The sequence below is a fragment of the Malaclemys terrapin genome, chromosome 7 (genome assembly GCF_027887155.1).
Source record: "Malaclemys terrapin pileata isolate rMalTer1 chromosome 7, rMalTer1.hap1, whole genome shotgun sequence".
NCBI classification, from domain to species: Eukaryota; Metazoa; Chordata; order Testudines; family Emydidae; genus Malaclemys; species Malaclemys terrapin.
In genome coordinates this window covers 25608531-25626738 of record NC_071511.1, presented here as the reverse complement: position 1 = coordinate 25626738, position 18208 = coordinate 25608531, and the positions used below count along the sequence as shown (strand labels likewise).

The following is an 18208-nucleotide window of genomic DNA, read 5'->3' as shown; positions in this document are numbered from 1 at the left end:
CATGCTGCCAAACTAAAACATCCTTGGAATTTCTAAATATTATAGATGACAATTTCATTATTCAAAAGTGTGACAGTAGCAACCAACACAGAGGAGTTCTATATTAGACCTCATCTTGACAAATAAAGGGGAACAGATCACAGAACTAAAATTTAATGGTAGCTTAGGAACAGTAATCATGCTTTGATCACATTTATAATGTGCAAATAGAATCAAGTCCAAAACAGTGATATCGATAGGATATTGGTGCTTTAAAAAGGGCCAATTTCACAAATGTTGAACAGCAGCTACTAAAGTTAGACATTTTTACATCAGCAAGTCCACGTAGCTTGCATCCAAGAGTTTTATAAGTGATGGCTGAGGAGCTCACGGGACTGTTAATGTTGATTTTCTATAAGTCCTAGAGCACTGAGGACGTTCCAGAAGATCTGAAGAAAGCTAACATTGTTCCAATATTTAAAAAGGGTAAACTGGATGATCTGGGTAATTATAGGCCTTGTCAATCTGACATCAATCCCAGGCAAGATCATGGAGGAGCGGATATTGGATTAAATTAGTTAAGGGGAAAAAAAAAAAGTAATATAATTTGTGCCAATCAATCATTTAGTGCCAATCAAAGAAGAGAAAAATTAAGAAAAATATAAATGTTACATATTAAAACATTTCCCCCCAATTTCCAAATGACTTTTTTAGTTGTTCTCCTTCCCCCCCCAACCCTAAACACTTGATGAAAAGATGTGCTATAGGTTAACAGTTGCAACACGATGATTTTTAAAATGTTATTATGTTATACCCCTATGCCCCCATTATAACATTATATTGGTCTCTGAATATCTTTTTGTCCTGCTCTTGGTTTACAATTAATGGATACACAACTTAAAAGAAAAGAAGGCAAGCAAAATGATGTTTGTATTTCCTCATGTTTATATTTCCATTAGTGCCTTTGATGGTAAAAACAATCCACACTCACAGCTGACTTTCCACAACCAGAGAGATTCTAACTAACATTACTTTTCAGGATTTATTAAATTTACTTAAGTTATTCTGCAGCTTTTATAGGGTCTGGTCTTGCAAGGTTCTAAGTGCCTCCTGCAAAGACCTGTGCACCCTCATCGCCCATCGAGTTGAGGGAGCTGAGCAATTACCAAGAGCCACTCAGTACCCACACAGGACAGGGCTCTCATTTCTCTCTCGTTTTAAAGACTACCCTAACCCTAAAGACTGAGGATACTGTAGAAGAGTAAATACTCTGAGTATGCTAGAGGATGCTGTGATGGGGATCCAGAGAACTGTCCTCAGAGATTTCCTTAAAATATTTAGTAGATTGACAGAAAAAAGTATCTTCAGAAAACCTTGTGCTTTTTGTCTGCTTTGTCTGTTCACTTTTTCTCTCCTCTTTGTCTGCTGATAATGTAGGTGAAATAATTGTTAGTCTTTGTATATGCACACTTTTTTCCCCTGGCCAATTTACATTGTGGCCATCTCTCTCAACATGGGATTCAGTGTGTGACAAAGACCCAAAATGAGGAACATGCAGACAAACACCCACAGAAAACTTAAAATGATTAACAGTTTTTAAGACCAGAAAGGACTATTATGAATATCTACAGTGGTAAATTGCAGGGTTCCCCAAGGATTTTTACTGGGATCTATGCTGTTCAATATACTCATAAATTACCTGGAAAGGGGGTGAACAGTGAGGTGGCAAAGTTTGTAGATGATACAGAATTACTCAAAATAGTTGTGTCAAAATTTGACTGCAAAGAGTTACAAAGGGATCTCAAAGTGGGTGAGGGGGCAACACAATGGAAGATTAAATTCAATGTTGGTAAATGCAAACTATCGCACATTGAAAAACATAATCCCAACTATACATACGAGAAAGAGATCTTGGTGTCACTGTGGATAGTTCTCTAAAAACATCTGTTCAATGTGCAGCAGCAGTCAAAAAAGGCTAACTGAATGTTAGGGACCATTAGAAAAGATTCATAGATTCTAGGACTGGAAGGAACCTTGAGAGGTCATAGAGTCCAGTCCCCTGTCCTCATGGCAGGACCAAATACTGTCTAGACCATCCCTGATAGACATTTATCTAACCTACTCTTAAATATCTCCAGAGATGGAGATTCCACAACCTCCCTAGGCAATTTATTCCAGTGTTTAACCACCCTGACAGTTAGGAACTTTTTCCTAACGTCCAACCTAAACCTCCCTTGCTGCAGTTTAAGCCCATTGCTTCCTGTTCTATCCTTAGAGGCTAAGCTGAACAAGTTTTCTCCCTCCTCCTTATGACATCCTTTTGGATACCTGAAAACTGCTATCATGTCCCCTCTCAGTCTTCTCTTTTCCAAACTAAACAAACCCAATTCTTTCAGCCTTCCTTCATAGGTCATGTTCTCAAGACCTTTAATCATTCTTGTTGCTCTTCTCTGGACCCTCTCCAATTTCTTCACATCTTTTTTGAAATGCGGTGCCCAGAACTGGACACAATACTCCAGTTGAGGCCTAACCAGAGCAGAGTAGAGTGGAAGAATGACTTCTCGTGTCTTGCTCACAACACACCTATTAATACATCCCAAAATCACGTTTGCTTTTTTGGCAACAGCATCACACTGTTGACTCATATTTAGCTTGTGGTCAACTATAACCCCTAGATCCCTTTCTGCCGTACTCCTTCCTAGACAGTCTCTTCCCATTCTGTATGTGTGAAACTGATTTTTCCTTCCTAAGTGGAGCACTTTGCATTTGTCTTTGTTAAACTTCATCCTGTTTACCTCAGGCCATTTCTCCAATTTGTCCAGATCATTTTGAAGTATGACCCTATCCTCCAAGGCAGTTGCAATCCCTCCCAGTTTGGTATCATCTGCAAACTTAATAAGCGTACTTTCTTTGCCAATATCTAAGTCGTTAATGAAAATATTGAACAGAACAAGTCCCAAAACAGACCCCTGCGGAACCCCACTTGTTATGCCTTTCCAGCAGGATTGGAAACCATTAATAACAACTCTCTGAGTACGGTTATCCAGCCAGTTATGCATCCACCTTATAGTAGCCCCATCTAAATTGTATTTGCCTAGTTTATCAATAAGAATATCATGCGAGACTGTATCAAATGCCTTACTAAAGTCTAGGTATACCACATCCACCGCTTCTCCCTTATCCACAAGGCTCGTTATCCTATCAAAGAAAGCTATCAGATTGGTTTGACACGATTTGTTCTTTACAAATCCATGCTGGCTATTCCCTATCACCTTACCAGCTTCCAAGTGTTTGCAGATGACTTCCTTAATTACTTGCTCCATTATCTTCCCTGGCACAGAAGTTAAACTAATTGGTCTGTAGTTTCCTGGGCTGTTTTTATTTCACTTTTTATAGATGGGCACTATATTTGCCCTTTTCCAGTCTTCTGGAATCTCTCCCGTCTCCATGATTTTCCAAAGATAATATCTAGAGGCTCAGATACCTCCTCTATTAGCTCCTTGAGTATTCTAGGATGCATTTCATCAGGCCCTGGTGACTTGCAGTCATCTAACTTTTCTAAGTGATTTTTAACTTGTTCTTCTTTTTTTTTTTAATCTGCTAAACCTACCCCCTTCCCATTAGCATTCACTATGTTAGGCATTCCTACAGACTTCTCGGTGAAGACCGAAACAAAGAAGTCATTAAGCATCTCTGCCATTTCCAAGTTTCCTGTTACTGTTTCTCCCTCTTCACTGAGCAGTGGGCCTACCCGGTCTTTGGTCTTCCTCTTGATTCTAATGTATTGATAAAAAGTCTTCTTGTTTCCCTTTATTCCCGTTGCTAGTTTGAGCTCATTTTGTGCCTTTGCCTTTCTAATCTTGCCCCTGCATTCCTGTGCTGTTTGCCTATATTCATCCTTTGTAATCTGTCCTAGTTTCCATTTTTTATATTACTCCTTTTTATTTTTTAGATCATGCAAGATCTCGTGGTTAAGCCAAGGTGGTCTTTTGCCACATTTTCTATCTTTCCTAACAAGCGGAATAGCTTGCTTTTGGGCCCTTAATAGTATCCCTTTGAAAAACTGCCAACTCTCCTTAGTTGTTTTTCCCCTCAGTCTTGATTTCCATGGGACCTTACCTATCAGCTTTCTGAGCTTACCAAAATCCGCCTTCCTGAAATCCATTGTCTCTATTTTGCTGTACTCCCTTCTACCCTTCCTTAGAATTGCAAACTCTATGATTTCATAATCACTTTCACCCAAGCTGCCTTCTACTTTCAAATTCTCAATGAGTTCCTCCCTATTTGTTAAAATCAAATCTAGAACAGCTTCCCCCCAGTAGCTTTTTCAACCTTCTGAAATAAAAAGTTGTCTGCAATGCAGTCCAAGAATTTGTTGGATAGCCTCTGCCCCGCTGTGTTATTTTCCCAACATATATTTGGATAGTTGAAGTCCCCCATCACCACCAAATCTTGGGCTTTGGATGATTTTGTTAGTTGTTTAAAGAGATAGATGTAAGACAGCAAATATAATGCCACTATATAATTCCACACATTGAATACTGCATACAGTTCTGGTTGCCCCATCTAAAAAAAAAAAAGATATATTAGCATTAGAAAAGATTCAGAGAAGGGCAACAAAATGATTAGAAGTATGGAATAGCTTCCAAATAAGGAGATTGAAAAGACTGGGACTGTTCATTTTAGAAAAGAGATGACTAAGGGGGGATATGATAGAGGTCTATACAATCAAGACCAGTGTGGAGAAAGTGAATAGGGAAATGTTATTTATACCTTCACATAACACAAGAACCAAAGATCAGCTGATGAAATTAATAGGTAGCAGCTTTAAAACAAGCATACAGAAGTACTTCTTCACACAATGCACAGTGACCCTTTGGAATTCATTGCCATGTGATGCTGGGAAGGCCAAAAGTACAACTGGGTTCAAAAAAAGAATTAGTAAGTTCATGGAGGATAAGTCCATCACAATGAGTATTAGCCAAGATGGTCAGGGACACAACCCATGCTCTGGATGTCCCTAAACCACTAACTGCCAGAAGCTGGGACTGGATGACAAGGAACAGATCACTTGAGAATTGCCCTGTTCTGTTCATTCCCTTTGAAGCATCTCACACTGTCTACTATCAGAAAACCGGATACTGGACTAGATGGACCATTGGTCTGACCCAGTATAGCTATTCATATGACCTTCTGCATAACACAAAAGCCCTCACCCAGTAATTTCTGCATCAAGCCCATAAATTCTGTTTGAGCGAATGATGTGGAATTCATTCTTTAAGAATAAACAACCCTTTCCATAGATTCATACTTATTTTTAATGTAAATAATTTTCAACAATAAAAGTGAAGGGATACCAGATTCATGCAGATAACTGGGGACTAAAATGGGTGATGTTCCTCAAAATGTGGGACATACGAGAGGTATGATTGTAGCATCTCTGAGGACACCTTTGCCCTGTAAATTTAGAAGTTAAATGTTGAGTGAAAAGATAAGGGATTCAGGTTAAATATTACCTAAAAGTTTCTATAACTTTCTTTTAATCTTAAACACTACAGTGAGAGGTTCCAGAAACAGAAAAATACCTTTTAGCTTTCAGGTATCCTTAGTTTTTCTTTTCCTCATGGATTTTTAAACATAGTCCATCAGCATGAGACCTAGAAGCTTATGTAATTCAGATGCTGAATAAGTTCAGTTTTATCCCAAGAAGCTAAAACACAATATACCAGGGAGTGATGGAAATATAATTACTAGCATTCATTTGCTAAAGCTATCATTTTCTATTATATCTATGCAGCTGGTTTAAATCTGATTACTTTCTCCTAGCACATCGTCTGCATTATAATTTCTCAGAGTTTTATTGAACATAGGTGGTTGCCTGCTGCTTTCAGTAGGAAAAAAATAGTAAAAGGAAAAATATTAATATCTATGTAGTTTTGTAGCAATCTTTGAAAAAATCTCTGCTTAAGAGAAGTTACACTTAATATAGGAGTGGTGGGGGGGGAAGGAGAGGTGTTATAGCATTCCCCTCTACACTAATGGACTAGTAGCATTCCAGAGGGATCTAACATTGGCCTTGACCCCATAAAGGTGATTTCAGGGAGCAGAGAGGGTAGTATTGACCTCCTTCTCCCTATTGCTTGACCAGCTGCCATGCTACTGATACCACTTTTTTAAGTTTAAGAACTTTGGAGAGAGCCTTTGGCTTTTGTGGAATTTTCAAAAAACTTTGTATCTGTATTTTACTTAATTAGTATCCAATCTTTGCCAATTGGCCTTCACATTTAGGTGGGAGTTCAACAAATACCATGGGTGGTTTTAATATTTAGTTAATATTTTCAGTACACAGTACAGGAAGGTCAGCTTCCCGCCCCATGTTTATGATATGTGGTACCAAATAATATATCGCTTATTTCTGAGTTTCTGTGGGGACACTTTCTGCTTTTTCCGCTATTAGCTTGTCTCCTATATCATGCAGAAGTATAATGGTGAAACATCAGTAGACATTAGTTAATTATAATAAATACTCTTGTAACACAAAGGGCCTGGAATGATTTTCTCTTTCCTCACAGTCCCCATCATGCTCACCTTTGTCAGTTACTGTATATGAAGCTGTTGAATTAGCTGATGAGGTCCCCAGTGCCAATTTTATGACATCTGCATCCACTTCTAAAACGGAAAAGGAAGAAGAAAATAATCACCTTCAAGGTTTGTAGTCCCAGAGGGAGCATACAAGTCTGATTTGACTCCTCAGAAAAAATATTACATGCGTTGTCTGAAAAGATGTTACACCTAAAGAGAAAATTCTTAAATAGGTGAAGGGGGGAGGGAGGGGATATCAGATAATCAAGAAATATTTAAAGCTGCAGGAACTAAGCAGGCCAGTCCTAACACACTTGTCAATATGGGTTTGTCAATAAAGGCAATATGGACATACATGATGTATATGATCTCCACAAGCCCTCTACACTGAAGTGAATTTCTTCCTAGGAATATAGAAGTGTTTGGAATTCTCTGCAGCTTGCAAATCATACTGAAGAGTTGTCAGATTTGTGCATAATGCATTTCAGTCAAACCTTGAGGAGTAAGAGACTCATTTGTAACTATTTTGCAGAAGATGAGATGCTTTCCTGACAAGAATGGAGTGCTAAATGGAAATCTTTGCTTTTATGGTGTTATATTAAAATTCATATCATAACACACGTGTCTTTTCTAAAAGTAATGATCCTTCAGAAAAGTGTTGACTAATCCAAAGACTTTGGTGTTACTGATCATTCATTCTTAGCAATTTTATTCTACAAACATTCAAACAAACTTGGCCCTACATTTTCCCATTATGTAGCTGATATTGAGACTTCAGCACCACTCAATGCTTAATTTTACTGAAGTGCGAAGTCCCACTACCCCTCTCCCCTGAACATATGGTGGAAACATACACTATATAGCAGCAGTTCTCAAACTTTTGTACTGGTGACCCCTTTCACATAGCAGGCCTCTGAGTCCCCTTATAAATTAAAAACATGTTTTTAGATATTTAACACCATTATAAGTGCTGGAAGCAAAGCGGGGTTTGGGGTGGAGGCTGACAGCTCACGAACCCCCATGTAATAAGCTCACGACCCTCTGTGTAGTTACTTTTATTAATTTGAATGTTCAAATTCACAACAAATAGGGATTTTAATTGGCTTGTATTTGGTAACACTGCCATGAAGAGATGGCAAAATAAGTTAGAATGGATAAATAATAAGGGAGAAAAACCTGTCTGGAACTTTAAAGTACCAAGTACATGTACAGACAATAAATATGCAGTGAGTACACTCTTCTTTTTGAAGCAAAACTCACTTCAACCAGGGCCAGATTTCCAATTAGGCACAGTAGGCACATGCCTAGGGGCACCGGCGTTCTAGAGGCACCTAAAAGTTAAAAGTGTGTTAAAAGTTTCATTTTTTATGGAAGACACGAATGGAGTTGTGACAGGTTTTGCCATCTGTGAATATGGCCCCAAGATGATTAAATTGATCTTAAAGAAAAAAAAAAATCAAAGAGAAATAGGAGTGGGAAGAAATAGTCCCCCTTCACATACTTGCTAATAAAGATTCTATATTTATATAAATTCAGGTAAAAAACACCTTAAAGGGTGTTTTCTCATTTTAAAGTTGTACTGTAATGAATCTCAATGTGTGAGGACAACTGCATGCTTTTTTGTGTGACTAGAGTTTTTATTAGGTGCCATATTTATTCATGTCTAAATTCTGGTGACATAGCACAAATTTTTGGAAGCCTTCTTAATCCATTGCTAACTTCACACACTCAGCAGTTGACATCCCAATGATCTGCCACATACCTCCTCCTTGCTGGTCATCTCCTACTATGATGACCTGCCACCATTACTTCTACAATAATTTTCTCAAGGTTATTCCCATCTCTGCACTTGCCTTGACCAAAGTACATATGTTTGTGCCTGTTGATTTCTGAGAACAGACTTTGCTTCTCTCCAATAATATTTCTAAGTGCTCATCAGCTTTTCCATCCAAGAGATATGCAAGATGCTTCACTAGCACTATATCTCAAAGATTTCAATTGCCATATGCTGTATGTAATTAAAGAAATACAAGTTTTCCATGCCATGAATGCTTTTATGGTGACAAGCTTTAATAGGATGGAGTGGGGAGGAGAGCCTGTTAATACAACCTCTATCTTTACTATCACTTAGCCCCAAAAATATCAGCGGGAAATGTCAGAAGTCATGTACTGAGATTAAAAGGATGATGAGTGCACATGTTTTGGCAACAGAACTACCATTCAAATTTCAAGAAACATGCATCACTCCACAAAAGAATATTGGGAATATTTTAGTGTGTAGATATAGTAGTCTCAGAAACTGACTACTGTGCCATGAACTCTCATACTGTCTAATCAGAATGTGAAGTCCTTTACCCAACTATACTGCCAATCAATATCACCGCTTTTCTTGAAAGAGATTCTTTTGCTTGATTTCAGCAATAAATTTAGTTGGCATACAGCTCATATGTTCACTTCATTAATTGTCAGATGTGCTAGTTAAAGATTAATACACTCATGCTGGCATTTGATTGCAGAAAGTTGATGATTACTCTCTATAATATTTTTAGTGGAAAGCAATTAAGTAAACAAGTATAAAAATTTACATTTACATTCCCTGAGGTATAATGCAAGCTAGTATCAAAAAATGCTTTATAAGTTCACAGTTAAGTTATGAAGAGCTAAAAACTGAATAAGAATTTGAGCCTGCCCAATGACACATAATAAGGCATTATGTTGCCTTAAGAAAGGTCCTGGGTTTACAACAGCTTATAGCTGCAGTCTTAAACTGTGGTCTGTAGTCCACTGGCAGTCTGTGATGCACTTGCTGCTGGTTTGCTGGTTACATAGAGAAGATACCATTTCCTTGTTTCCAACTGCTAAACTCCATTAAAGAGACAAGGTGGGTGAGTTAATATCTTTTATTGGACCAACTTCTGTTGGTGGAAAAGACAAGCTTTCGAGCTATACAGAGCTCTTCTTCATATAGAAGATATTACCTCACCCACCTCATCTCACTAATATCCTGGGACCAACACAGCTGGACCAACACTGCAAACGCCATTAAAAGGCACTAAAATACATTAAAAGATCTCCTCATTTTACTTTTCCATGTCAGCCTGTTGTTGTAATCCTCAGAGGATGTTATGTAATTACAAGTAGAAGGAGATGAAGTCTGTGTGATCCTGAGTGAGAGATGTCCACAAGACACACTTTCTATAAAAGTCACAGCCCACACTATGCAAAGTTTGAGAAACTCTTGATTATGGAAACCTATTTCCCAGGCTAATGGAACCCAACAGTACTTATACAGTGCTCAATTCAGCTTTAAAAAAAAAAAATCCAGCCAGATTCTACTCCCACAGAAGCTTATTCCTGAGGCGCTCCTCAGCTTTGTGTGGCACAAAGCCAGCTGGGATTTTCTCTATGCCCCTCCAACATGAGGCCCTTAGTCATCACTGGGGGAAGAGTGCAAATCAGTTTGTTTTCCCAACACTTCCTGCCAGTTGAGAGACACTAACCACCTGGAAGGGATGAGCATTGAACCCTTCTAGCAAGAGAAAGGGTTCTCACATAATAAAGGAAAAGGAGCACAATGCCAGTGATTTTTTAAAAGTGATAGTTCTCACATTTAGACCGTCTTCCATATTCCACATCCTCTGTTAGAATAGATGTCATGGCCAGTTTCAGCTGCATTTCTTTGCAAATAATCAAACTTTGGCTTTTAAGAAGTATTTTGTAAGATATACCTTAAAATTGGGATGAGTGGTGTGAATGGAGCTATTGGTGTAGTTTTAAAATTCCGATTCTGTCACTTTCTACTAGTTTGCACACTAAAATATTAGACAAAGCAATTACAGAAAGTTACCATTCCAGGATGGAAAGATAATTCCTCTTTCTTACCTTACAAAAGTGGTGCCTGATCCCAGATCATATTTATCATTTTATGTCATTCGATATATCTGCTTTTTGAGTGTGGCATTGTAGGCATTCCCCGCCTCAATTTCCCTCCCCTAGGTGGATTTCCTTGGCTTTCCACACACAGATCCATGCTGCAGACATAACTTGAGCCTCCAACCAAGTTGCAAACAAAACTGTCGAGCCCAACAAACAAAAGGTTTTTCTGCCCTTTGGGGACTTCGCTTCAGCCTATCTCTGAGCCCTGCTCCCACATCCATTTTAGACTATTTTTGATAAAGCATACAGACCTCAGGCGCATTCCCCTGGAGTACTGATCTCAGCATCTGCTGGGCTCCATTCTTTGCATCCTTCCCTGTTCCAGTACACAGCCCTGGGCCTCAAGACTGGTTCCACTGGAGTACCCGGCCTCCAGCAGTTGCTGCCTCAAAGGCTTCCACAGGCATTTGCCCACTTCCTGTGATTTCATTACTGCTCTTCCAAAGCCTAGTTTAGAGCCTTCTACAGAAGCCTACCCACGCCCTGTGTTTCCACTCCCAGACTGATCTCTCTCAGCCTTTTTATGAGGTCCAGCTATCTATTAAACTATCTTGTGACCCTCTTAATTCTACCCACTGAGGCTCACAAGAAGCTAATTAATTATGACCCAGGTGTGGCTGGCCACTATGTCCCCTTAAAGGAGCCAGTCATTCTGTGACACTGTGCACCACACTTGACTTACATATTTGTTCACCTGTTTTACAAATTAGGGCCTAAAGTCCTTAGTTCCAAAAAAACTTAGTAAGATGTTCTTATGGACTGCACTTTGCTTTGATTAATTAAAATTAAAGGTAGAAATATTTTAATATAGACCGTCTAGGACAACAACTGTGGGTAATTGCAGTGGTAGCAGACATTATAGTTATCAACTAGCCTGTACACACATACCATCAGTGTTAAAACAAACACTAGATACAAAAGCAGCCCTCTATCAATTGAGACATTAGCTGTAGTAGCATTGGAGTTGATATCATCTTTCCAGGCCAGTCACAAAGTGCTAGTAAAATCACAAATGCCTGCACAACTGACATCACATCCAGCATGACTCCTTTCCTGCCACATGGTGAAATCCTGATCCTATTCCAGTGGTCCCCAAACTTTTTACCTCACCCCCGAATCCAGGGGATTTCAAGATCACCAGAAGAAAAGAGACATATAATTTGAAATTATTATTAGTCACTAATTTTTTTCCACATATTGCAAATCCTCCTGCATACAAAGTTCAAGAGTGTTGGTGATTAATATGTCATGAAATGAAGTAGGGCCTGGTATTCTTTTCCTGCAAGCATTCCAATAATCCTTACATTATCGGAGCAAATATTAGCTGCTCTACTCTACCTTCCAGAAGTCCATTTACTTTAATCAAATTTTTTGGGCAAGCAGTAGTTTGAGGTATCATGTTTAGACTTTTGCAAATATATTTTTCTCATCCCTCCAGTCAGGGTCAGTTCCTTGGACTCTACTATCCACATTAAATTCTGCAGTTGAAAAATCAGTAATTAAGCAGAAGATTTGCTAATAATACATAAGAAAACTAATTCATACTGAAGAAGGGAGCCCAGCTAGAATGTAGAACATAAAATGAGAAATAAATCCATGAATGGGTATACAACACATGCAGAGAAGAGAGGATCTCTATTCCGCAATATAGGTATGTCTAATCCCTACAGCAGAGGTTCTCAAACTGTGGTCCATGGACCACCAGTGGTCTGCGAGCTCCATTCAGGTGGTCCACGAATAGTTCCCTCAAAGGTGTGCGCCTGGGCGGCCGCACACAAGAGAATGAAGGGCCACCTGCCTAATTAGTGGAGCTGCGCAGGCGTGGCTCCACTAATTAGGTGCCTGGCCCCTGAGAAGACACACATGTAAGGTGAAGTGGTGGCCTTTGGGGACTAGGAGGTAGGTGGGAGGGGGTAGTGGGGTGAGAAGAGGGGGTGGGGGGGAATTTGGGACATGTAGGGCTGCGGCAGCCAGAGAAAGAGGCAACTTTCCCCAGCTCCAGAGCTGTGGCTACCGGGGAGAGACCTCCCTCCTTCCCAGCCCCAGCTCAGGGGCTCCCATGGCAGGGGAGAGAGAAAGAGACCCCTCTCCTTTCCAGCTCCAGCTTGGGGGCTGCTGAGTTGGGGGAAAGAGGGCACATTCATTACATTAGAAAGGTAAGACTACGGATATTAAAATATGAGTTGTGTGCTTTTATTTGTAGAACAAAAAAAAGTTTATTAAGGTTTTTTTTTAATAGAGCGCTTTTATCCAAATTTTCAAGTGGTCCGTGAAAAAAAAAGTGTGAGAACTACTGCCCTACAGTGTTCTTTATTCACCTCTTTGATACTAAATGTAGAGTCTCCTCTCCACAAAAAAGAACATTAATTGGGGTTAATTGTTTTTATATTAGATGAAGAGACTGGTGATAATGAGCTGTAATTCAAATAATAAACTGTAATTCAAACTCCACAACTGCACTGTCTATTGCAATCTGTGTTAAAGATCATTGACTAAAACAATACGATTAACTGTGTTGACCCCCTCCCCAAAATTTAAGAAAGTAGGTGCAACTAAAGAAATTTGAGTTAAGTGGATCTTGTTTGAAACATATTCTATAGCAGGGTTTATTCTTTGAAGGGTTCTGTATTGTGACAATAAAGCTGTAATACAGGTGAGTCGCATCATACGCGCATTTAACTTACACGAATTCAACTATATGCACTCAGAAAAAAAAAGAAAAACAAGATACCTGTGAATAGTGCCAGCGATTCCACCCACCATTCCACTCAATGAGCGTATGCCCCGGAGTGAGCGTGAGATGGAGACGTGAATCTGCCGGTCTCAGTTTCCACGTGCCTCTCATAGTGTGAGCATCTCGCCGTGCTGAGTGTGACTCTAGTGTTCAAAGAAATATATTTTTCATACAACATGGCCCCTAAACACAAGCCAACTACTTCATCTGGTGCTCAACCAAAGAAACAGCGATCTGTTCCAATGCTGAAGGAAAAACTGGTTGTGTTGGACTTATTGAGTGACGGTATGTCGGTCTCCAACGTGGCGCGTAAATATAGCCACAACGAATCTAGCATCCGTGCCATCAAGATTCGAGAGAGAGAAATTCGTCAAGCCGTGGCATCAAGTACTCCAATAACTGCTAAGGTGACAAGCCAGGTGTGTGATAAGACTTTAGTGAAGACTGAAAGGGCATTAAACATATGGCTGGAAGACATGAATCGTAAACGTGTGCCTATCGATGGCAACACGTTGCGAGAAAAGGCTCTTAGCCTCTACGCACTGTTCAAACCTCCTGCTGAAGAGGGACAGCCTTCTGATGAGAAGGAATTCAAAGCCAGCCAAGGCTGGCTTAACAATTTTAGGAACCGCTTCAGCCTCAAAAACGTGCAGACTACTGGTGAAGCTGCATCGCCAATGAAAAGGCAGCAAAAGCCTAGCCCCGTACAATTAAAGAAAATCATAGAAGAAAAGGTCTATCTTCTGGAACAAGTTTTTAATGTGGATGAGACTGGGCTCTTCTGGAAAAAAAATGCCCAACTGCACTTACATTTCGAAATCAGAAAGACAAGTCCCTGGCTTCAAAGCAGCTACAGACCGTGTGACTGTGTTGTTTTGTGGCAATGCAGCTGGGCATTTAATAAAGCTGGGCTTGCTCTACAGGGCTGCAAATCCCCATGCCCTAAAAGGCAAGAACAAAAATCTCCTGCCTGTGTTCTGGCAATCAAATAAAAAGGCTTGGATGACTACAACATTATTTCTGGATTGGTTCCACAAGTGTTTCATTCTGGAGGTCAAGCGGTACCTCGAAGAGAAAAGACTTGACTTCAAAGTGTTGCTGATCGTAGACAATGTTCCTGGCCACCCAGCGGCACTCTGGTTTGCACATAACGATGTTGAAGTAGTCTTTCTGACCCCCTCCCAATACCACCTCCATCCTCTTGACCAAGGCGTGATTTGCTGTTTCAAGGCCACGTACACGAGGCTTACGTTCTCACGGATACGTAGCGCTATGGATGCTGATCCCAATCTTAATGTGATGGAGTGTTGGAAGTCCTTCAACATTGCCGACTGCATCACTTATATTAAACAGGTAATGGACGCAATCAAGCCTGAAACAGTCAATGCATGTTGGCGAAACCTATGGAAAGAACGTGTGAATGATTTTAAGGGTTTCCCGACCATTGACAAAGAAGAAACGCATCGTAAAGGTGGTCAGGCAAGTGGGTGGTGATGGTTTCGTCAACTTCCTTGAGGAAGAAACTGAAGAATTAATTGTGAGCCATAGAGAAACATTAACTAACGAAGAGTTAGAGGAACTGATAAAATCGTCTACAGAAGATGAAGAGGACGATGACGAACAGGAAGAGCCAGCAAGTTGGAATTTTCATAAATTTTCTGAAGTGTTCCAAGCAGCAAAACACTTGAATTATTTATTTTCTGAATATGATCCTTCTATGGAATGAAGCCTCAAAATCACACGTAGTATTATGGATGATTTGAGACTGTATCAAAAAATGTTCGAGCAGCTCAAGAGACAACAGCGACAGTTGCCGATCACCATATTTTTCAAGGAAAAACAACCTATGCAATCAACTTCCCGAGCTGAACCAGAGCCAACCACTTTGTCTACGACTCGCTCTCCGTCACCCAAGCTCTCCGTCACCTCCATCTCCTGGATCGACATCAAGCCCTGACGACCCCCTGTAATTACCCCCTGTAATTAAAAATACAGTACTGTAAAATTATATTTTGCATAAGTACTCATTATATACTGTACATTACTGTATACATTATACATATTACTATACAGGGTTGTATACACAAAACCATGTATAGTATATTGTACTTTATGGGTGATTTAAGGGATTTTCAAGGGTAATTTTGACTATACGCGATTTTTGCCTTACGCGCTGACTTAGAACCTAACCCCCCGCGTAAGATGCGACTCCACTGTAGTTAAATTACAGCATGTATATAAGATACAGTTAAATTTCCTAACTTGTTTGAGACAGCATCTCAGTTTAAAGGCTGACACAATTAGATGCCTTAGAATTCCTATTATCAGCACTAATGCACAATGCATCTCTCTCAGTACTGGTTAGATAATTGCACTGCCATAATAGCTGGATAGAATGCTTCTCGTTCCCCACTTTGATAGATGAATATTTTGGGAACATCTTTCCTACAAGAGAGAATCACTACATACCATCTCCTATGAAACAGTTGTTCGGTTAAGGAAACTGGATACTTTGATATTACCATGGGAATGATTCATGATACTTCAGTAGGATTTCTCCAGGGTATTTTAAAAAGTAACCTGCCCTTCATACTAATATCAAAAAATGTTTGTATTAAGGGAAGTGTTAACCTTTTTTTTTAAAATGTAGAAAGTCCATTTTTATAAATTATATTCTGCATATTTGGAATAGACACATTTTTAAATGTCATTTAAAAGTATATGTTTATTTAATAATATCTTTACACTAATTAGAAGACATAAAGCAAAATATGATCCATGAAAAATGTATATGGCAAATCTTCATATTGGTTGTTAAAGCAATGTACAAAATTAAACTCATTGGGCCAAATTCATCTTTGATGTAACTATTTAAGTTAATGGATGTATTTGGTTCATAGTGTTTCATGTACAAATCAAACCACTTCAGATGCAGATTTTAAAAAGTTTAATTTAAGAGTTTAATTTACAACTTTTGTTGGTAATGCAAACCTTGAAGATAGCAATTTTTCTCCATTGTGATGAATAATTCTATTATGAATGTCTTATGTTTGTTTTGAATTATGTATTTTGCTTGTGACAAACTCTGAACCCTATGTGAGATTTTTCTCTTAAAAAACCTCACATGTAGGCATGTATGAGAACATGGATGAGGTAAACTACATAAGAAACGGTATCTGTTGGCACATTACAGCAAATTGTGAACATTAACCTATAGTTTGGTAAAATGTAAATGGGACTTTTTAATTTTGCAATATAGTTTATATTAAATCTCTTGGAATGTGCATATCGAAAGATCCCGATTTTAAACAGATGCCACTTTTCAAAGAAGGAAATCATATACCTTGAACAACCCATATTTTAATTTTCTTCCATTAACTACATTTCATTGATAACTCACAGATAATAGAGTCATCCAAGGGAATTATATTTAGGTCAAGATGCCAAGCATTAGAATTTTGAAATTGAAACTTCATTTCTACATTTCCCATCATAATGCAACATTTGATCATACCTTTTCCCTACAGAATTGCAGGGTTTTTTTTAAAATACATATATTATATATAAAAAACATTAAAATACTTAGTTAGACCAATTATAAATATTTTTGATGAGCAACCACCAAGGACTACAGCCTTTGTTTATGAAAACAAACAATTATTGGTCTTCTTTCTGCTCTCTTGAGAAGGCAGGAGAACTAATGACTCCATGAAGTCTACTGGGAACCTTATTACGACAGTTTAATTTTCCTTGGAGGGGCTCGTATATCATAGTGATGGGTAGCAGTACAAACCCTAAGATAGATAAATCTTCTCAGGAGAGGTCAGGCATATATTATTCTCCATGATATGGGATAGGAAAGTCCATCAAATACAAAACTCTGAACCTCTCCTACAGGTGGAGATACAGTCCCCAGGCATTTTACTAAGTTAGCCATAACTGTCCATCAGGAAGAGAATCATTTGTCTGTGTTATTTTCAAAACATGCATGTAAATCCATATTTTTGTGTCCTATGATCTACAGTTGTATGCAAGGCCAGGTGTACTTCATAGCACAACATTTTCTAACCTATTCAAATCAAAACATTTAAAAAAACCCTGATACAGGTTTTCCAAATGGCAGCCTTGATTGCCTCCTGGCACCCATTTCTTAACTGTATTCTAAATTTGTAACTGGGAAGAGATGTAAATGCATAATCCTGCCCCTCTTGAAGTCCTCTGAGAGGAATGGTAACAGGAAGGGAATGCAAGCCTATTGGCATTTTTCTGGGCAGAGAAGCTGCAGAGGAACCAGTGAGACAGCAGGAATAGTCTGGGTCTTTCAGGCTGGAAAATATCAGTACATGGGTGCCAGGAGGATAAGAGAGCCTATTATGGACAGAAGTTGTAAAGGCAGTGGGAGCCATTTCAGGCTGAGTGGAATGGAGGCAGCGCTAGGGATATGGAGGCTGATGAAACATCTTCTTCCCTCCTCTCAACATGCAAAGATTAATCTCTTAACTTCTGATAACAGTGTAGCTCAGCTTCTTTTTCCCTGCCCACCTCATTCATGATATGAAAACACACAATAATTTGAACTGCTCTAGAGTTTTATAACTGTGCTGTAGTTAAGGGCAGAACCAACTGGGCATATGAAAAGCAAGTATGAAGTAAGAGGAAAATCCTTGATTTTATCTACATAGTTCCTGGCATTTACTTATAATAAATATTGCCCACTACACCTCAACAGCAATAACTTACATTTTACATTTTTTTTTTTAAAAGGGACAAAAGCCAATAGCAAAAGAAGAACAAACACATAGGTGCTTAAGTGCCTTCAGGGATGAATACATTATGAGAGCACAAGTCGAATTCAGAGCGGGGGTAAATAAGTGAAACTCTATTGACTTTGACTATACCAACTTACTCCAGTTCTCAAATTTTCCATTAGAATCTCAGGCGAGAGAGTATGGGTTTGAGTTCTGATTAGTGGGAGAG

The 18208-nt window shown here is 39.0% G+C and overlaps 1 long non-coding RNA gene across 1 annotated transcript in view; it reads right to left on the bottom strand.

Moving 5' to 3' along the window:
* The window catches only part of LOC128839974 (uncharacterized), a 32889-nt gene that overhangs the window by 9542 nt on the left and 5139 nt on the right, over positions 1–18208 (bottom strand). The window contains exon 2 of the long non-coding RNA XR_008445579.1: positions 6568–6648. This is a non-coding gene — a long non-coding RNA (uncharacterized LOC128839974). The remainder of the gene's footprint in view (positions 1–6567; positions 6649–18208) is intronic.